Below are 22,521 nucleotides of genomic sequence, written 5' to 3' on the forward strand. Positions count from 1 at the left end.
GTGCTTTCCCTGTACTGTGCACTGTATATAAAACTAGTGCAATGCGGCTCAACAATAATTCTTACTGGTCGATGCTGTTTTAATGGAAATACTTAGCAGGCCTTACAGTACATTCATTGCTTTCTCACTGGAAATTTCTCTTCCTTCTCCTTGGTTAGCTGTGGCATTTGTCAGTCTGAAGATTTCTTTAGAAGGATGTCACTGCTAACATGCTGTATTTGCCTGAGTATATGTGATGGAACAATCTGAGGTACCTTGGGTAGATTCTCATTGCTATGAGCCTAACTTAGTGATACTGTAATGCTCCCAATTAATGCTACTACTGAGCAAGTCATATGCCAGAATCAAATTTGGCTTGATAGATCATATGTTCTTCCTTTACTGACTTAACATGGTGGCATTTCACCAAAACACAGGCATAAACGGCTCCAGTTTTGGTTATCACAATGAAACAGCAGTTTATTACATAAAGTAAATTCAAAACAAAACAAGGTATCTAAGTATAATATAGTTTGAAAGATTTCAAAACACATGGTAAAATCTGTGGCACAGTCATCAGCGCCATTCCCACACAGCACCAGGCTGTTCAATTCCACCCTCAGGTGACTGTCTGTGTGGGGTTTGGACATTCTCCCCGCATCTACATGGGTTTCCTCCCACAGACTACAGATGTGAAGATTGGGGTGGATTGGCTATGCTAAATTGCCCATAATGCGTAGGCTAGATGGGTTAGCCGTAGAAAATGCTGGGTTACAGTGTTATGACAGGGAGTGGGGTAAGGGTGAGATGCTCTTCAGAGGTTTGGTATGCCCGAATGGTCTGCTTCACACTGTAGTGATTGTGTGGTTCTATTCCCCAAGACCATCTTGTTACAGTTACATACAAGCCATAGAAAATTTCCTTCTCTGCTCAATCTGTAGGTTTGACCGAGCTTCCTCAGTTCCAGTCCTGCGAATGTGAAGCTTCTTCCCCGAAGTCTCATGCAACTGAGATTCTTGGAGTTTCTCAGCTTTGAATAACCCATGCAGATTTCTAACCAAATACGCCTGCTGTGGAAATTTCACAGATTGCACGCATTCTCCAGATGTAATTTACTCTCTTAAGGAGGAAGTATGCCTGCAATTCACTTCTGCCAGGTCTCCTTTGAACTGTCCAAAAGTTGTGCAATCTCTGATTTCCCTAAGCTAAAATCAGTCCTTGATTATTCTAAACCCAAAAGCTAATGCCTTTCAATTTTTTCTGTCTTTGTTGTAGCTTTCACCACCCTGCACCTTACAAAAAAACCAAGCTTCCATGAACAATCCAGGAGACCTTAAATTATCTGCTCTCTGATACATGCAGATTTAAAATTATGTTTGTGGAAAGACTGATCCAGTTAATTATTAAACTCCTTCATGAAAGGAGACCAACACCAATATGCCACTAGTTTAAAATCCAAATGCTTAAGAGATCAAAATTGAGGTCTTCAACAGAACATTGGCTTGGTCATGTCTGTTAATAACATTTAACAACTAGCCACATTGTATCTGAGTTCCACGATAGTCTCTTAAGAGACTGTCTAGACGAAAAAGCAAGCCCTGTTGAGTTCTTTTCATAGAATCCCTACAGTGTGGAAAGAGGCCCTTCAGGGCAACAAGTCCACACTGATCCTCAGAACGTCCCAACCAGACCCATCCGCCTAAAATTCACCTCATCTGTACATCCCTGAACACTATGGACAACATGGCATTAGTCAATCCACCTAGTCTGCACATCTTTGGACTGTGGGAGGAAGCCACATAGACACGGGGGAATGTCTAAACACCATACAGACAGTTAACTGAGGTTGAATTGAACCTGGGATCCTGGCGCTATGAGGCAGCAGTACTAACTACTGGGCCACCATGCCACCTCTATGGAACACAGTGTTGGACCAGCAGCTTAGATACTGGTTTGTTCCTCCTAGGGACAGGCCTCTGTATCCTGAGGGTGCAGCTTATCTTGTGATGTTAGCTCACACTTTCAGTTATTAACAGTTGGTTGCTTTGGATCAGTGGAAATTGTTGCAGTGTCAGTGGGCAATCTGTGGATTGGAGGAGGCTGGGAAGTATTGTTTGAGGAGGTATTTGCAGCAATTGACTGGAGGGTATTCTGGAGGGGAGTTGGGAGGTGTTGCAGTTTGGGGCAGGATTATTTGGTAGGGGAGGTTTGGTCAGTTGTGATAGTTGATGAGTCAGTTACCCACAATGCCTTAACCTGACAAGCCTTTCCAGGATGCCAAGGTAAGTCATACAGGTCAGTCTGAAGTCTCTGACTCGAGTTCAGGGTCGGAGATATCCACACTTGGTCCCCGGGAGCAGGAATTGCCCTTCGGAAGTTTAAACTTCCTGGGCTATCAGATCTGCCTATGAGGATTTCTCCAGGATACTGATCCATATCTCCTCTTGTACACTCATCTCCAATGAGCCAGAGACTGAGAACTTTGGCATAAAAACCCAAGATGAGTAAGCCACAGAATTTTGCATTGAACCGGCCCAAGGGATATGTGCTTCTGAGAAATACATAGCATACCGCTATTAATCTCACTCAGAGCCTTTCAGACATTAGCTGTGGTGAGAGTATGACACTAGTCTGACGAAGTGGAGATGTATCTTAATGTCTATTGAGCAAGCAGGACAGAGGAAGCTGTACTCGATTTCATACTTAGCACTGGCATTGGAACTGCAATCTGCAAAGTTTTGTTCAAGATTCGTTTTGAAAGAATTGGAGGGGAGCTGATAGCCTAGTCTGGTATCACTGGAATATTAATCTAAAGACCCAGCTAATATTCTGGGAACCTGGCTTCAAATCCCACCACGGCAGATGGTGGAATTTGAATTCAATAAAAATCTGGAATTAAGAGTCTAAAGATAACCATGAATCCATCGTGGACTGTTGGTTCACTAATGTTATTTAGGGATGGAAACTGCCATCCTTATCTGGCCTGGCCTACATGTGACTCCAGACCCACAGCAATGTGGAATCTTAACTACCCTCTGGGTAATTAGGGACTGACATTACCACCCGTGAATGCCCTCTGTGAATGAATTTAAAAAATGCTTACTGCCGCTTATACTGCGACGGGAAATGAGACATGGGTGTGAAAACTACATCCCATTTGGCACCACAAATGCCCTTATGGAAGAGTAAGTTTCAACCTCCAGGGAAATCCCTGCGTTAATGCATTGCTGGGCTGTTCTATGTCCTTTGACTTTGAGCACAGGCATTCTGCAGGCTTCCCAGTATACCCAGCATACAGTTGTGTACAGCTAACATCACTCTTCTGTAGCCTAGTGAGATTCTCATTTGATACCTCAGCAACAGAACCAGTTAGCAAGCTCACACTGAGGGAAGGCAGTGGCCTAGTGCTATTATCGCTGGACCGTAAGGGTTCAGAAAAGAGTTACAAGGAAGTTAGAGTCATTAAATGTGGAGCTGGAAAAGTACAGGCAGTGAGACGGCATCAGAGGAGCAGGACGCAGCTCTGAACATTGTTATGCACCACTGGTCACAGGCCTCCCGTCTGAAAAGCAACTGTGCACCACCATCCTCTGTCTCCTAACTTTGAGCCAGTTCAGTATCCAAATGACTAGTTCTCCCCGTATTCCACGTGAGCTAACCAGTCTACCATGAGAAACCTTGTTGGACACCTTACTGAAATCCATGTAGACAACATTCTTCTTCAATCCTCTTTGTTACTACCTGCCTGCACCATCACTGTTCTTAATAGCTTATGCCAGCTGTCAACAACTGGTCAATACCAAGCCTTGTCAGAGCTCCCGCTTGGTGTAACTCTGGGAGTTGTCCATGTCACTCTGGGAGAAAAAGGGTTGGGTGCCCATGCGAATCACCAATCTCAGTGACGAAGAGGTTTGCCATGAACCAAGAATGCACATGGGTTTCCTTAAACTCTCCATTCTCATGGACATTGGGCTGACCGGTTGAAATGACTATCCTCATTTCAAAGATGGACTTTGGTGAGTTGGAGGAGACCCAGAAGAAACTGTTTATTTCACCTGTCGCCAAGCACAGGATAACTTTGAGTGAAGATTCTGATGGCATTGTGTAATGCGACCTGGTAAACCACAGGAATGTGGCTACAGGTGACTGTCCAGTAAAGACGCCATGCTGTAGGATCATATCCTGTCGCAGGGGTGAAATCTGGGATGACCTGCAGAAGTCTTTGGAGAGAGTTGTTACCCAAGGGTTGTCAGGTCCATACACATCACTCACAACCTTCGTGAGGAAGTGAGATGGAAAACTGAGGATCTGTATTAGTTATAGGGCATGAAACACATAGATTCATGAAGCTTACTCTGTACCTAGGACTGAAGAAGCATTGCAAGCTTCAAAGTGTGAAGAATTTGATCTCAATGGGCCTGCAGATCGCTGAACAATGTACTGAAAAGACAACATTCTGATCAGGCACCAGGGAACTTTACAAAGACACACGAATATCTTCGGAGCTCTGCATTGCACATGTCACCATTGTGCATGTGAAGGCTAAAGCTTTTGATGACATTAATTTCCAGTCTTTCCTGGTGTCTCTGGACAACGTACTCATCTTCAGCTCGATATTTGAGGAGACCCTTTGTAAGACCAGGCACCATCATAACTGCTTTACACTTTTAACTTGGGATTCAAATCAGAGAAGTGGCAACTTTTCTGAACATAGGTGTGGTACCCTGGGCACTGCATTATTAAGGGAGGCAGTACTCCTGATGATGAGACATTCTGAGCAGCAGAGGAATGAGTCCAGCCTGAGACGAAGAGGTTCCTTGGTCTTGCCAGTTGCTCTTGGAGGTTTGTGCAAGGATGCCACACTCCACAGTTCACTATGGGATTCAGAGAGTGCGGCAAGAGTGGTTGGAAAAGGACGCACATGGAATGGTACTTCAGATTGGTGATGCAAGTAGAGAATGATGCAGCTAATGTGGATGCAAACAGTCTCATCATTATGATGGAGTTGAACCTACTAATCATGCAACTGCTTAGCTCATGGTCACTGTGTGCAAGTGTAGTTGGTAGAATGGCAGGTTCTAGGCAATGAGTAAAAGGACCTCTCGCAGCACTTGGTGATGGACAATGAGCATTCAGTGACAGTGAAGGAGGGCAATTGGAGTAGTCACGTAGCCTCTTGTTGGATTTGAAACTGTGTCATGGGTGCAGAAAGTGCTGATGGGAGGGAGCAGTGGAGTTCGTCAACACAATGTGACTCACATGGTCATTCCACAGACAACAACCATTGTTTTAAATCGCACCTCACGAATTGGCAAAAATTACGCACCTCAAATACCGAAAGTTTGCCATAGTATTGCGATCTCTGTGAGGTCTGAGTAGTCAGTTGAGGGTGAGAGTGAGAAGCCTCTGCTGGTAAGTTTTATTCAAAGCAAAGTTACATGATTATTTAAGTGATTTGTGCTGTAAATAAAGTATAACAGTGATGTGTACTCCCTGTTTGCTTTGTGTGCGTTTTTAAATAATTATGTGGATCTCTTCATCAATCAGAATATTTAATGAACCAGTAGAAACCTATACTTAGGTGCTGATTAATAAGAAGGTTGGTATAAATAGTGTAAACAGTTCTTTGTTATCCTTAGTTTCCTTTCCTGTTTGTAACGACTTGATGCCAGTGGAATAAAGTTTCCTGCTTCATGATCTTTAGGTTTTCCATGTGTCCAAATCTAAAGACCTGCCACTGGATCCTTTTTTTTATTCACTCACAGGACAAGGGTGTCATCAAGGGATGAGGGTGGAATCAAGGGTTATGGGGATAAGGCAGGAACAGGATACCGATGATGGATGATCAGCCATGATCATAATAAATGTTGGTGCTGGCTCGAAGGGCCGAATGGCCTACTCCTGCACCTATAGTCTATTGTCTCTATTGTCTATTGTCATTGGCCAGGCAGCATTTATTGCCCATTCTCTAGTTGCCCAGACGGCAGTTAATAATCAACCACATCGCTGTGGGTCTGGAGTCACGTGTGGGCCAGACAAGGAGAGGACAGCAGTTTCCTTCCCTAAGAAGGGTTAGCGAATGAGGTGGTTTTTTCCCAACAGTCCATAATGGATCCATGGTTATCACTAGACTCTTAATTCCAGACTTTTATTGAATTTAAATTCTACCATCTGCCGTGGCAGGATTCAAGCACAGGTCCCCAGAACATTACCTGGATTAACCATTCAGTGATAATATCACTATGTCATTGCTCTCCTTTACCTGTTTGTCACCAGGCCCTCTATGTTTCCACGTCAAAAAGCTTCTAGTAACTGATTGGATCACCTAGTGGTCAGTGAAAGAAGTGAGTAAGTTGAAGCAACATTCTACTGACTGTCACACAGTGTGAGGTGCATCATTGAGTGTTCCCCACGCTTTAGAAATACCAAACTGCACAAATATATTCATCTGTGTGTAGTCACAGAGCAGGGCTCACAATCAGAGTTCTGTAGAAACACCCATTACAATTAGAATTATTTTTAACTGCCCAGCCAACAACACCCACATATCATGAATGAACAAAAACAAAAAAAAATTCCTCTTGAGGGAGGGAAGTATTGAAAGGTTTCTTTTGTTTTTGGCCTACTTTTGTTCAACCAGTGAGGCCTAATGACTTCCGAGATTCCACTATTAGTGGTGGAAGGCATCCAATGCACATACACAGAGAGCACTGAGGCAGACTTCAGGGACTGGGTATTTCCAGTGTGGTGCTCCCCCACATTGGCTTTTGTACATCATTGACTGTAACTCTAGCAATATTAATCCAGCTCACTCGCACTGTTGGGCTGCCTCAGCACACTTATGAATGCTGGATGTTTACAACAGCGATAACGTGCATTTGTATAATGCCTTCAACGTAATAAAACATCCCAAAGCATTCCATGGGAGCATTACAGAACAAAGTGTATATTGAGCCCTAGGTAACTCAATAGAAGCACAGGGCTTGAACATATCCCTTTTGTTTGGAGTTGGTGGTTTTCTGCATATGGTTTATGTTGCTGTTAACGACCATGAATGAGCTACATTGTAAGTTTCCCTGGTTATCTAAATTATCCAGGAATCCAGAGCTCCCTGCTGCTTTCTCCATAACAGTATCAATCTGAGTCAATGAGGCAACCAACACCCACTGCTCCTGCAGTAGAAATTTGTTGTAATTATTTGAAATTTGGCATTCCTGATGAGAGTAAGACAATACCCATCAGCAACTTGTCTTATCAGCTGCACTCGATTCTGTACTACCAAACATCTGTTGGTTGACGGAAGAAATTTGATTGATAGACTCCTTGGTCAATATGAGGGGACTTTATATTCAGGAAACTAGGTAGTCAAGGTTTCTGAGAAATTGTCACTCTAAAGAGGTGTTTTCTCGATCGCAAAGTTCCCCTGCCTAGAAGCCAAACAGTTGGGAAATTCTCCTTTGGAGGACATGAGCTTCGGGGTTTGTGGGAACAGTCTGGTTCCTGGGGAGCCAATGGCTACCATTTGCTGGGGTGGGTCTGCAGCAGGAGTGGGGCTGGGACAGGTCAAGAGCCCTATCAGTGAGGAAGGCAGTATATTGCCAAGGCTGAGTCCAGCTAGGGTTAAGTTGGGAAATGGATGAAATATGAGCTCTACAGCTTCTTTCTGATTTGATTTGATTTATTATTGTCACATGTACCTAGGTACAGTGAAAAGTTTTGTTTTGCATGCAGTACAGGCAGATCGTACCATACAAAGTGCATTAGGGCAATAAAACAGCCTGAAGAATACAATGTTATGGCCAAGGGGAAGGCACACAAAAAGTGAGATCAACATTAAATTTAAAATTTGAGCGGTCCATTCAGAATTCTGATAACAGCAGAGTTCTTGACTCTGTTGGTACATGTGTCTAAGCTTTTGTATCTTCTGCCCAATGGAAGAGTTTAGAAGAGATTATAACTGGCATGGGAGGGATCTTTGTGATGATGTTGTCTGCCTTCCCAAGCGCGAAGTACAGATGGAGTCGATAGTTGGACGGTTGGCTTGTGCGATAGACTGGGCTTTGTATAGCATTGAAACAGCTGACCTCGGAACAGACCGGTTGCATCCAGTGTCCTGCATCTGATAAAACTGGAAGTGAGTTGTGGGCAGGTGTTGTGCTGGATTTGGGTTTTAGATTTTTCAAAATGTTAAGACCCCTTTGACCCCAACCCATCTGTTTTGTTTTAAGGTTACAATTTCCTCCAATTTTTCCTCAAGATTAGTTTTGGATGTGTGTGATTTCCAGTGCAGTCAGCAGTATTTTCTGGTCAAGATGAAACCTCTTATGATTAAGTGGTCTCATTAGCAGACCATAAACAGCAAAAGTGTCTCTATTCCACTGTGAATGGAACCTCAATTGCTTCAACTGCTTTCGTAATCGGGATCTCTGTTTCCTCTCAGTCTTTCTGGATCCTTGCCTCTAGGATGACCACAGTTCAGTGTGATCTCCCCACTGATGTATAAAGTGCTAGGCTTACTTCACTACTCAGTGCACTCTTGACATTTAGTGCATCCTTACGGGAATGATAAACAGCTGTGTTGGAATTCTGCCTTGGAAATCGGAATGAAGATTAACTGGAGTCAGCCTCCACAAGCTGGAGGTAAGGAAAATTGGAAGGCTGTCTGCAAGCTTCTAATAGATGCAACAAAGAGAATGGGAGGCTATAAAAGATAAAGAATGGGAAATAGGTGTCAAACTGGAATTCATTGAGTATGACAGGTGACTCATCGTGGACTGGATTGAGCCCTCAGTAGTTAACCAGGGAGACTATTTGGTTCAGAGATAATGGGAACTGCAGATGCTGGAGAATCCAAGATAACAAAGTGTGAGGCTGGATGAACACAGCAGGCCAAGCAGCATCTCAGGAGCACAAAAGCTGACGTTTCGGGACTAGACTCTTCATCAGAGAGGGGGATGGGGAGAACGTTCTGGAATAAATAGGGAGAGAGGAGGAGGTGGACCGAAGATGGATAGAAGAGAAGATAGTTGGAGAGGAGAGTATGAGTGGGGAGGTGGGGAGGGGATAGGTCAGTCCGGGGAGGACGGACAGGTCAAGGAGGTGGGATGAGGTTGGTAGGTGTGAAATGGAGGTGCGGCTTGAGGTGGGAGGAAGGGGATGGGTGAGAGGAAGAACAGGTTAGGGAGGTGGGGATGAGCTGGGCTGGTTTTGTGATTTGGTTGTCTGTTTTATTTAAACCCACCACCCAATCACCCATTTGACTCCGTAAACAAACAATACCCACTAAGGAAGTGTTGGAAAATAGAGAGGAACTGAATCAAAACAGTGCAGAAGAGGGCAATAATGGGCCCCATGCTGCATTGTGCCCACTTCTCTCTAAAGGCATTCAAATGATCGGTGGGTACTATGTGCCCTCTGTAAGGGCATTCTACTTGTTGATGGATAGCTAGTTGATGCTGACTACAAAGTGGACCAGTTCCTGTCAAGCGGTCCTCCACAGAGACAGTAATTCACCCACGGGTGGAATTGAACTGGGGGTCCCTGGCACTGTGAAGCAACAGTGTTAACCACTGAGCCGCTGCTGCTTGAACTGAATTCAAAGTAGATCATTGAGGGCAGGACCTCTTTCAAGCCAACACAGGTGTATGCGAGTGTCGGCTGAGCTGAAGGTTACAGGGACTGGGGGTGAAGAGACATTGGAACTTAGTGATGAAGGCATCCGTCAGAAATTGATTGGAGATCAATAATACCAGATATATTACCCTAAATGTCCATTTAACAGGCCTTTCTATTATTTTAATTGGGTATTTTTTAACAACACTATTGTAAAGATCCTATGTAACCCTTGGGCTATCTTCAACCTTAGAACACAATGTTTTGGTTTTGTAAGTTTTGGAGTGAGATTTGCACATGTTGAATGTTTCTGCCTAGCGTGCAGGGTCAGGCTCAGTGCCTGATTAAAATAGCAGACTGAGGCAATGTGTTCGGATAGTGAACCAGCCCAGCCCAGCCCAGCCCATGTGGTTTACAGGCAGGACTAGCAGATAGCAGAGTACAGGATAACGAAATGTGAGGCTGGACGAACACAGCAGGCCCAGCAGCATCTCAGGAGCACAAAAGCTGATGTTTCGGGCCTAGACCCTTCATCAGAGAGGGGGATGGGGTGAGGGTTCTGGAATAAATAGGGAGAGAGGGGGAGGCGGACCGAAGATGGAGAGAAAAGAAGATAGGTGGAGAGGAGAGTATAGGTGGGGAGGTAGGGAGGGGATAGGTCAGTCCAGGGAAGACGGACAGGTCAAGGAGGTGGGATGAGGTTAGTAGGTAGGAGATGGAGGTGTGGCTTGGTGTGGGAGGAAGGGATGCGTGAGAGGAAGAACAGGTTAGGGAGGCAGAGACAGGTTGGACTGGTTTTGGGATGCAGTGGGTGGAGGGGAAGAGCTGGGCTGGTCGTGTGGTGCAGTGGGGGGAGGGGACGAACTGGGCTGGTTTTGGGATGCGGTGGGGGAAGGGGAGATTTCGAAGCTGGTGAAGTCCACATTGATAACATTGGGCTGCAGGGTTCCCAAGCGGAATATGAGTTGCTGTTCCTGCAACCTTCAGATGGCATCATTGTGGCACTGCAGGAGGCCCATGATGGACATGTCATCTAAAGAATGGGAGGGGGAGTGGAAATGGTTTGTGACTGGGAGGTGCAGTTTATTGCGACCTGAGCGGAGGTGTTCTGCAAAGCGGTCCCCAAGCCTCCGCTTGGTTTCCCCAATGTAGAGGAAGCCACACCGGGTACAGTGGATGCAGTATACCACATTGGCAGATGTGCAGGTGAACCTCTGCTTAATGTGGAAAGTCATCTTGGGGCCTGGGATAGGGGTGAGGGAGGAGGTGTGGGGGCAAGTGTAGCACTTCCTGCGGTCGCAGGGGAAGGAGCCGGGTGTGGTGGGGTTGGAAGGGAGTGTGGACCGAACAAGGAAGTCATGGAGAGAGTGGTCTCTCCGGAAAGCAGACAAGGGTGGGGATGGAAAAATGTCTTGGGTGGTGGGATCAGATTGTAGATGGCGGAAGTGTTGGAGTACAGGAGCTGGTTTTAACTTGCACTGTACAAGCTGTTGCTGCTGGGCTGAGGTTTCTTGCAACCCGTTCTGAATCCCAGTATCCCATTTCCAACCAACAAGCAATCTAAGAGATTCTGGGAAATAAGGCAGAGTGGGAAATTGTCTGTGCCTAGCATGGGCAGGAGGAGAGCAGGAGGAAAACAGTGATTGGGAAGGTAAGTAAATTGTGTGGCAGCTACAGAAAAAATACTAAAATGTTACATTTAATAAACGATGAGCGTAGAATGAAGGACATTTAACCCACAAATGATTAGCTTTAAAATACTCTCCCTGTCTGTATCATCCATTAAGTAAACTTGCTTGCTCTGTGTGCCTTTCAGCCTCAGGACTACAGACACATCCTTCAAGAAGCATTTGATGTTTGACCAGCTAAGGAGTGGATGCTTGTCACAGGATTCTGCTCAACTGGAAAAGTAACTGGTTGCGCAGAGTCCATCAAACAGTTTCTCAAGCAGTTCATTTCCATAATTTTTCCTGAAGGGAAAGGATTAAGAAACAAGATAGACATGTACACGTTGAACAACTGTTTGAATAATCATTGATCTGTACACCAGCTGGCCAGCTAGCACCCACACCTCTGCAATGGGGTGCAGGCTTGTTATTGAAGGAAATTACCTGCGGGCACGCTGGAGGTAAAGTTGATCTTGGGCAGTAGTTTGACATGGACAGTAGTGAGGAAGGAGTTCCCCATGGCTTTATTTTCCAATTAATTATATTTCAAATGCTACCAAATGACTGACATTGCTTTGCAATAAGGCTGAACACCAATTTCACCCTGTTTTCTGCCCTCCCTGACTGAAGTGTTGAATATGCCTGTGAGCACCTATGTTGTCACCTTTGGTGGAAATTTTCCTCCAGCAGGATAATTTACCTGATGTAGCAATGCTGAAGTTAGTCCCTCATAAAATAAGAAACTAAGTATGCTCATTATAATTTAAAAAAAATTCATTCACAGGATGAGGGTGTTGCTGGCCAGGCAACATTTATTGCCTATTTCTAATTGCCCAGAGGGCAGTTAAGAATCAACTACATAGCTGTGGGCCTGGAGTCACATGTAGGTCAGACCAGGTTAGGATGGCAGTTTCTTTCCATAAAGACCATTAGTGAACCAGATGGGTTTGTCCAACAATCATAAAAGGGGTTCATGGTCATCATCAGACTCTTAATTCCAGATAATTATTGAATCAAATACCACCTCTGCTGTGGCAGGATTCAAACCTGGGTCCCCAGAATATTAACTGGGTCCCTGGATTAATAGTCCAGTGATAATACCACTAGGCTATCGCCTTCCTGAGGCATTTAATACAATTAGCTAATATGTAATCACAATTCCATTCCACAGACGCATAAGTGTCCAGGCTAATTTTAAACTGGTATTTAAAGTATTAGGTTATACAGAGCAACATACTTTCACTGGAGGGTGTAAAGACCATGACATTTTCTGTCCAGTATTTTTAATTGTGGACTGAAATAAGTAAAAAACTGTTTTAAATACCAAGGATTGTTAAAGGATTGCTGCAGTTATGAAAGCGAGCGATCTGACACTCATTTTAAGTACTGTTTACACAGCTGCTTCTATAAACCATAGTAGATGGTTTGTAGCTGAGCTGGAGCCAAGGGCTGTGTACAAATGGGGACTCCAGCCAGCAACAAATAGCTGATTGTTTTGTGGACTGATAACCAATTATCAATGCCAGTGGTCTGCCAATAACTATGTGATCGGCTTCCCAGGTAGCGGAACAGCTGAGTGTGGAAATGAAAGGGAGAAGTTATCAGATATCTGTTCTTTGCTGTACGAACAGCAGTTTAAGTCTGAAGAAACCCAGTTCATTTCCCTTTCAGCAATTTTTGTAAGCTATGACTTTTAATCAATAAGTCAGAGATCTTTGTAAGTGTGAATGAGTCATCCTGTACCTCCTGCAAACAAGTGGAAGATTCTGGAGAAGGAAGGTTGAGAAGCAGCATTCTGATCAGGAATCATCTCAGCAGAGCTTTTGAAGAGGAACCACTGAACTGCCTTCCCAGTCCCAGCCTGTGTCCAAAACACTGATCAATTGGTGAATTTCCATGTATTATTAAAAATCTTTAACTTCTATGGCAACTACGGGAAAAACAGGGCTTCACTTCCAACAGGCTACCTCACAAATGTGACAGGAATCATTCTTTAAGTGATTTGAACCAAACAGTGAAATGGGATCCTTAGGTCACATGCCTGTGACGTGAATACCTCTTAAATGTACTGACCATGAGACACAGCACAACAACACTAGGACCTAAAAAGCTAATATCCAATTGGTTCACTAACATTCTTTGGAGAATGAAATCTTCCATCCTTCATCAGTTTGATCAGTTGGCAACACCTCTCCGATGCCAATAGAACTGATCTTAACTGCTCTCTATTGTTGCCTAGCAAACTGGGATCATTCCAAGTACAAGAAGAATAAAAACTAGATTCTAAAGTAATTCTGCTGTGACTAACAAATTGAGTTAGGATTCAGTAAATGAGGTGTCACTTGGTCAGATGGTGATTGAGGCTAGGAGTATGGAGCCAAGCTGGAAGTAATTTCAGACTGGGCGGCACGGTGGCTCAGTGGTTAGCACTGTTGCCTCACAGTGCCAGGGACCCCAGTTCAATTTCACCCTTGTGTGACTGTCTGTGTTGCCTTTGCACATTCTCCTCATGTCTGTGGGTTTCCTCTGGGTGCTCTGGATTCCTCCCACAGTCCAAAGATGTGCAGGTTAGGTGGATTAGCCACGGGAAATATAAGGTTATGGACATGGGGTGATTCTGGTGTAATGCTCTTTGGATTGTTGCTGTGGGCTGTTGGGCAAAATGGCCCACTCCCACGCTCTAGGAAGCAGGTTGTTAGATAGGTTCATGATAGATATGGCATAATTGTCTATGAAGAGTTCAGAGTGTGCTGCATTAATAGGGTGCCAGCAAGAGGTTAGGTAAGGGAGTTGATACAGCATGTTGTTTAACACGCAGAAACTGGCTGACGTCCCTGTTTGTGAGTAGGTTGGGCCATGGAAAACTCCATCTTTAGGGCACAGTTTTGAGGACAACACTGGGTTTCATAAGACTTCTATGTTCGAGCCCTTCAACTGTCGGGGAATAAGGTTGTCACATTTGGAACCCTCGAGACACATTCCAAGTGTGTTCAGACGGTGAAAACATAGGCACCAGCGTGTGATTGTTGGCACACTGTAGGGACAGTACTTGGGCAGATTACATCCTCAATTGGATTATATTAGTTCGAGAGGATTCTGCAAACTGTGGAATAGGGTACAGCATAGGGATTGAATCTATCTGAAAGAAGCAGAGGGGATGACATATTGCCCTGGCTGGAAATGACACCTAACATCTAAATGACGGCAGAAAGGTTTACTTTTCAACATGGGGACCAGGATAAAGTCTTGGATCCCTGCACAGTTCTCACTGAATCAGCCTTCAATAACTGGCTCGCCTGAAAGCACAGCCCTGTTAGCTGAAGAAAAGCAGGTTTCCTGGTTGGCTGAGAACTAAGCGTAGCTGGCTGCTTCCTCCATCCAGGCTGAAAACCTCAGCAACTGGACTTTCCTCCCATGTTGTAAACGGTTGGACGATTACGCTGGTGTTCCTTTTATCACACATGTGACTCATGGGCAAAGGATGCGATGTCAGAATTTAGGAGCCTGCAGAGTGTCTTCAACTATTCCCTAGAAGTAAAGAGGAACTGGTCTCAGCCCAGGGAATGATACCGGTTCAATAATCATCTGTTTGGCTTCCAGAGCCAAGAAAAAGATACTAGTTCAGTCAGAAACAAAATGAGCTTCTTGGCTTGCCTCGGTCATGAAAGAGGCATGAATTTATTAGGACTGTGACGTTGTAATGGCAAATAGCTAGATATTCTGGCAGTCCCAGACTGCTGGGCCATCCTATCACCCCTGTTTGCTCAAATGATGAGATTTTATGGCAATCCGGTGAGGTGTTCTGTGCACCAATCTGAAACATTGTAAATACCCTGGGGCGATTTATGCTGGTAAACATTGGCCTTCTACTGCCGTAAATCACCAATGGCTACTTGACATCACTCCTTGCACATAAAACTGTATGACTTCCCCTGCAAATGTTATAATCAATAACTAACTTATCTCTCAGAGTGATTCTCGGCTTAAGAAGGCAATAACTCAAGAAGACGGGACTTAGGTGTGGAAATAAACAATTCAGCCTCTTGAAAGGTGGCACGGTGGCTCAGTGGTTAGCACTGCTGCCTCACAGTGCCTCAGGTAACTGCCTGCATGGAGTTTACACATTCTCCTCATGTTTGTGTGCGCTTCCTCCCACAGTCCAAAGATATATGGGTTAGGTGGAACGACTATGCAAAATGCAGGTTACAGTGATGGGGTAGGGAGATGGATCTGGGTGGAATGGTCTTTAAAGGATCGATGTGGACTTGATGGGCCGAATGGCCTGCTTCCATGCTGAAGGGATTCTATAATCTACAAACCTCATCTGCCATTCAATAACATCATGGCTGTCTTGAACTGGCCTTAACTCCATTCCCCTGCTTTTCAAGCAAAAATCTTTCTACATCGGTCTTGAATATAGTCAGTGCGCCAGCTCTGCTTCTACAGCCTTGCGTTGCAGTAAATTGGGAACATTTGTGACCCTATGAGAGACAAGATGCCTTCTCATCTCGGCCTCAAATGGGAGTTGCCCTCAGATGTTCAATTCACACCTGGCCTGAGTTTTATCATAGATCCATTGAATCCCTGCAGTGTGGAATGTAGCGATGGGCGAGGTGGAAGGTAATGCTAGCAAATCACCTTGAACAGTTCCATATTAGGGTAAAGTGTTCAGCATTTGAAAGACATTTGGACAGGCACATGGGGAGAAAAGGTTTGGAGGGATCTGGGCCAGTCGCAGGCAAATAGGGCTGATTCAGTTTGGGAAATCTGGTTGGCATAGACAAGTTGGACCGAAGGCCCTGTTTCTGTACTATCTGATTCTATGACTCCACGACTAGTGGCCTTTACATTAATCTGGTAAATATTCACTTAGTAAAGGAAGAAGCATGTGTGATATTGGCTTACTCATGGTCCTCACTCCAGACTCAATGCAGAGCCAACCACAACACCCCACACTGCGACCAAATTAACCAATCACATAGTGAACACATTACAAAAGTAAAAATTTGCCCCTACAATGAAAACGAAAAGCAAAAGTAAGGTATGGGGAAGAAGGGAGGGAGTAACTCGAAATGGTATTGGTGGTGGAGATAATGCACTCCAGCCCTCGCAATGTGGAAACTGTTTTAGTTTGAAAGTCCACCAGAGACAGCAAAGAACAACCAGAATAAGGGAGAGGAAAACCAGACTTCTTTTAAAAAAAAAATCTGTTCAGGCGTGTTATGACACACCTCTGGAGCAGTTGGGACTTGAACCCGGGCCTCCTGGCTCAGATGGTAGGACATTACCACTGTGACAGTATGTGACCCAAATTACATAAGCTGCACTTAGCCAGATCTGCAGCATGCACATATCTACACCCCAGCATCAAGCTCAGGATATTACTGGGCCCATGATTTATTTGAACAAGGGATCGATAATGCAGGTACAGGAGTGAGCATCATGCCCAACTTGTTTGCAGTTGGCAGCCAGCAGAGCATGGTACACTTGTCATCTGTGTGTCACCCATCCCTCATATTGGAGTCCATTTGAGCCTGGAAAATGGCAACTGAACATTCCACCCCTCCCCCCACCACCTCCTCTATTAGACCATAAGGCATAGGAGCAGAAATTAGGCCATTCAGCCCATCGAGTCTGCTCTGCCATTCAATCATGGCTGATAAGTTTCTCAACCCCATTCTCCCTCCTTCTCCCCATAACCTTTGCTTCTATCCTTATAAGCAAATAAGCTACATCTGAAGCACCAGCACCGAAAAGTGCTCCGTTCAGGTCCACACAGCACACTCACTGATTCAGACACTGGGGTTACATCCTCAAACCACTGACGCTGCAATCCTGATTAATGATATGACAACCGCTTTTGATAGCTTTTCAGAAGTCCCGGCCACCGGGTTAACTGATAAAGAGGGCGAAAGCTTGAGTGGATTATTTTGATGTTTGGTGCCAATAGCTCAATCAGCCAAGGGTTGCTTGACAGAAGCGATTTGTCGTTAATTTTGGATTTGGCTCATCAATCTTTAGTGAGCAAGCTTAGCTCTATGCTTATCACTGATTGACCAGATTTTTACCTTTAGCAGCAGGCATGGCAGGTGACATTTCCACTTAGTGCTTCATGAGACCTTTTCTAACGTCATTCAATGTTATTGGTAAGTGCCATATCTCTGACTCATCTGAGACAGTGAAAGGCACATCACAAGAGCTTTTTTTGGCTCTTTCCTTTAAATCAAGACAGCTCATTCTTTTTAATCGCTCTAAGTCATCTCTGCTGTTTCCGTGGGAACATGAAGCACGAACTCCGTCACTGCATTTAGTAAATGATTCCAAAAGATCACCATGTATTTATTCAAACATTGTTAACCTTTATTAAGAGTCGAACATTTGTTCTGCATGTGCGACAGTCTGAATAAAATCACAATGTGTTCCTTCCTGCCATGGAAACATCTATAAGTGCTGCTTCCCTCCATTTGAGTGTAGTGAGGGTCACATCAGAGCAGTTTTCTATCCATACAGAAGAAAAGATTTGCATTGCTGTAGCAACCTTTCACAACCTCAGGGCGTACACCATCACTTGACAACTAACAAAGTATTTTAAGTGACCTTGGAATATTGCATGCAATTTTGGTCACAACACTACCAGAAGGATGTGGAAGCTTTGGAGAGGGTGCAGAGAACAGTTACCAGAACATTGCCTGGTCTGAAAGGGTTTTAGCTTTGATGAGAGGCTGGATAGACTCTAAATTATTTTCGCTGGAAAGACAGAGGCTGAGAGGTGACCTGATAGAGGTCTACTAAATTGTGAAAGGCGTAGATGGGGTGGATAGTCAGAGGCTTTTTTCCCAGGGTGGAAAGGTCAACTATAAGAGGGCACAGGTTCAAGGTGAGAGGGGGCAAGTTGAGGGGAGAAGTGCAGGGAAATGTTTTCACACACTCTAGGCACGAAGCAGAGGCGGTGGAAGCAGGTACATTAGCAAAGTTTAAGGCATATCTTAATAGAAGCGTAACTAGGAGGCAAATGGAAGGATAGAAACTGTGCACAGCCAATAAATAATAGGTCTTAATAAGGAATAGAATCAGGTGCAGGCTTGGTGGTTTGAAGGGCCTGTTCCTGTGCTGTGTTGAATTGTATTGTATTGTATCTCTCTGAGATCAAAGATCTGGAATTCTCTTCCTAAACCTCTCTCTCCGTTGCTTGAAGTCTGGCTGCCAGCCCACCTCTTTGTCCAAGCTTTCACTTGTCTGGTACTTATCATAGAGCCATAGAGTTGTACAGCACGGAAACAGACTCTTCACTTCAACTCACCCATGCCATCTTATATAAATCTAGTCTAATTTGTCAGCATTTGGCCCATTTCCCTCTAAACACTTCCTATTCATGAACCGATCCAGATTACTTTTAAATATTGGAATTGTACCAGCCTCTACCACTTCCTCTGGCAGCCCGTTCTATACAGGCACCACTCTCTGCATGAAAAAGTTGCCCTTTGCGTCCCTTTTGTATCTTTCTCCTCTCACCTTCAACCTATGACCTCTAGTTTGGCCCAAAAGACTCGTTACCCCATCTAAGCACTTCATGATTTTATAAACCTCTCTAAGGTCACCCCTCAGCTTCTGACACTCCAGGGAAAATATCCCCAGCCTATTCAGCTTCTCTCTAGAGCTCAAGCCCTCCAACACGAGCAACATTCTCGTAAATCTTTCCTGAATCCTTTCTACATGCACAACATCCTTCCTATAGCAGGGAAACCAGAACTAAAGACAGCATTCCAAAAGCGGCCGAACCAAAGCCCTGTACAATTGCAACATGACCCTCCCAACCCCTATACTAAATTATTTAATCAAAACTCCACCTGTCACACTATTGGCCCATCTGATCAAGGTCCCGTTGTACTCTGAGGTAACTTCCTTCACTGTCCACCACACCTCCAATTTTGGTGTCACTGCAAACTTACAAACCATACCTCCTACGTTCACAGCCAAATAATCTATATAAATGACAAAAAGCAGTGGACCCAGCACCAATCTTTGTGGCACACCGCTGGTCACAGGCTTCCAGTCTGAAAAGCAACCCTCCACCACCACTCTCTGTCTTCTACCTTCCAGCCAGTGCTGTATCTGAATAGGTAGTTCTCCCTCAATTCTATGTGATCTAACCTTGTTAACCAATCCACCATGTGGAACCTTGTCGGAGGCCTTACTGAAGTCCATATAGATCATGTCCTCCACTTTGCCCACATTGGTCCACTTCGTTACCTCTTCAAAAAACTCAACCAAGTTAGTGAGACATGATTTCCCATGCGCAAAGCCATGATGATTATCCCTAATCAGTCCTTGCCTTTCCAAATAGATGTAAATCCTGTCCCTCAGGATTCCCTCCAACAACTTGCCCACCACTGATGACAGGCTCACTACGCTATAGGTCCCTGGCTTTTCCTTACCACCTTTCTTAAATAGTGGCACCACATTACCCAACCTCCAGCCTTCCAGCACCTCACTCGTGGCTATCGATGATACAAGTATCTCAGCAAGGGGCCCAGTTCTCACTTCCCTAGCTTCCCACAGAGTTCTAGGGTACACCTGATCAGGTCCCGGGGATTTATCCACCTTTATGTGCTTTATGATGTCCAGCACCTCCTCCTCTGTAATACGGACATTTTCAAGAATTCCTTTTGTCTGATGAAGTCATCTTTGAAATATCTTGAGACATTCTAGTATGTTGAAGGGGCTTTATAAATGCAAGTTGCTGTGGTTGTTGATGTATTTTGAAAGTGTAGTCCCTGTGGTAAATGTAGGAAATACAACACTCAGTGAGGTCCAGAAGAAAGCAGAGGAGATAAGTCACCAGAAAATCTGTTATTTTGGGTGTTGGTTCTAAGATAAATATTGGCCAGGATACTGGCGAGAACTCACCTGGTCTACTTCAAAAAGTGCCCTGGAAACATTCATATCTACTTTGGAGGGTTTGTGCCTTATACAGGAGGGACAGGGACCATAGTAATGGCTGGTATCTCTCTCTAACTTATACATCACAGTACCCAAGTCAACTATCAACAATTAAACTCCTGCTGTTCCCTGACCTTTGTTCATCTTTATTGGAAGAAGTGGAAAGGATATTATTAAAGTAAAGAGTTCAGAAGAGATTTACCAGGATGTTGCTGGGAGTGGAGGTTGAGTTATGGAGAAAGGCTAGATAGACTGGGACTGTTTCACTGGGAGCTCAGGTGGTTAAGGGGCAGTCTTACAGCGTTTATAAGATCATGAGATAAGGTGTATGCAGCTGTCTTGTCCCTAGGGTGGGGGTATTTTGAGACTAGGGGGTATATTTTTAAGGTGAGAGGAGAAAGATTTGAAAACGACACAAGGGACATATTTTTAACACAGAGAGTGGCTTCTGTGTGGAATGAACTTCCAGAGGAACAGATGAACGTGGGCTCAGTTATAGCATTTACAAGACACTTGGATAAGTACACGAATAAGAAATATTTGAAGGGATGAGGGCCAAGCACAGGCATGTGGGACTAGTTTAGTTTGAGATTACGGTCAGCAAAGGCTGGTTGGACTGAAGGATCTTTTCTGTGCTGTATGATTCTATGACTCTATAAGAACTTAAATAATGTGACCACACCAGTGTAACCTTAATACCTCTGTATGTTCCTGCCACTTACCAATAACACTCTTGATCTCATCGGTGTTGCTATAGAATATTTGCAAAGACTGTTCAATTAAACTGGCCTTGTTAAAGCTAACTCAGTCCTTGGTCTGAGTGGTCAGACTTTGATCCAACACTCTGACAACAATTCTGTGCCTGTATCTTTCTTTAAACACTGCTAACTCTCAACAAGTCTGTACCGATCATCAACAAGGCTATACTTTGCTCCTGTTGCTGAGTATGTTGATTAAATTAGTCTGCTTGACTTTGGTACTTTCTCACAGTTTGAAGTACGTACCGCATTGTTTCTTATGTCCTCATACGTCACTTTTTCCTTCATTGGTCCCTTGCTTTCCTAGGATATCATTTGTACAGCCACCTATTTCATTGCAATAACATGTGGAGCTGTGTGCTATTCAGCTTTGCAGCAAGGCCAAACGCATTTACAATACCTTGCAAATCACCAGCACCAATTCAGTCAATCCCACGCTCAATTGTGACCTGCAAATTGCTCAAAGTTTTTTGTCAAAGGCAGAGACTTGTCATCTTTTTTCTGAAGAAGAGTCTAGGCCCGAGCCTAGGAGCTTTCCTGCTCCTCTGATGCTGCTTGGCCTGCTGCATTCATCCAGCTCTTCACCTTGTTAGCTCAGACATTTCAATGCATTCAGTTTTGGTCACCACATCACAGGAAGGATGTGGAGGCTTTAGAGAGGAAGCAGAAGAAGTTTATCAGGATGCTGCCTGGATTAGAGGATATGAGCTATAAGGAGAGGCGAAAAAAACTTAGGTTGTTTTCTCTAAAATGGCATAGACGGAGGGGAGGCTTGATAGAAATTTCTAAAATTATGAGATGGGTAAAGAGGTTTGACGGTCAGAATCTATTTCCAAGTGTTGAAATGTCTGATACAAAGGGACATGTATTTACGGTGAGGCGGTGGGGGAGAGTGCAGTTCAAAAGAAATGTGAGGGGCAAGTTTTAAACACAGAGAGTGGTAGGGTTCTGAAACACACTGCCAGGGCTGGTGGCGGAGGCAGACGCAACAGGGGCATTTAAGGGGCTTCTAGATAAAACATGAATATGCAAGGAGCAGAGGACTGGGAGAAGGGATTAGTTTACTTTGGCAATATGCTCGGCACACCATCATGGGTCGAAGAGCCTGTTTCTGTACTGCTCTATGTTCTATGTTTTCTAAATTGTTCTTTCATGTCCTGTTACTACCCAAGTCTTGTTGTGCTGCCAAAGTAGACTTGGCATCTGTGAACCTAAGCAAAATACTGAATTGATTTAGAGACATCTTATTGTGGTATCACTTTGCCATGAGGCTACATGAGAGAGCAAGACCATGTGACATTGCATCACTTCCTGTGGTGATATATAACGTATTTTATTTATTTACTAATTTGTGGAATGTGGGAGTTGCTGGCTGGGATAGCATTTCTTGCCCATCCCTGGTTGCCCCTTGAGAAGGTGGTGGTGAGCTGCCTTCTTGAACCACTGCAGTCCACCTGCAGTGGGTTGACCCTCAATGCTGGTAGGGAGGGAATTCCAGGACTTTGACCCAGCAGCAGTGAAGGAACAGCGATATGTTTCCAGTTCAGGATGATGAGTAGCTTGGA

This window comes from Stegostoma tigrinum, chromosome 17 (genome assembly GCF_030684315.1).
Source record: "Stegostoma tigrinum isolate sSteTig4 chromosome 17, sSteTig4.hap1, whole genome shotgun sequence".
In the NCBI taxonomy this organism is placed as follows: Eukaryota; Metazoa; Chordata; class Chondrichthyes; order Orectolobiformes; family Stegostomatidae; genus Stegostoma; species Stegostoma tigrinum.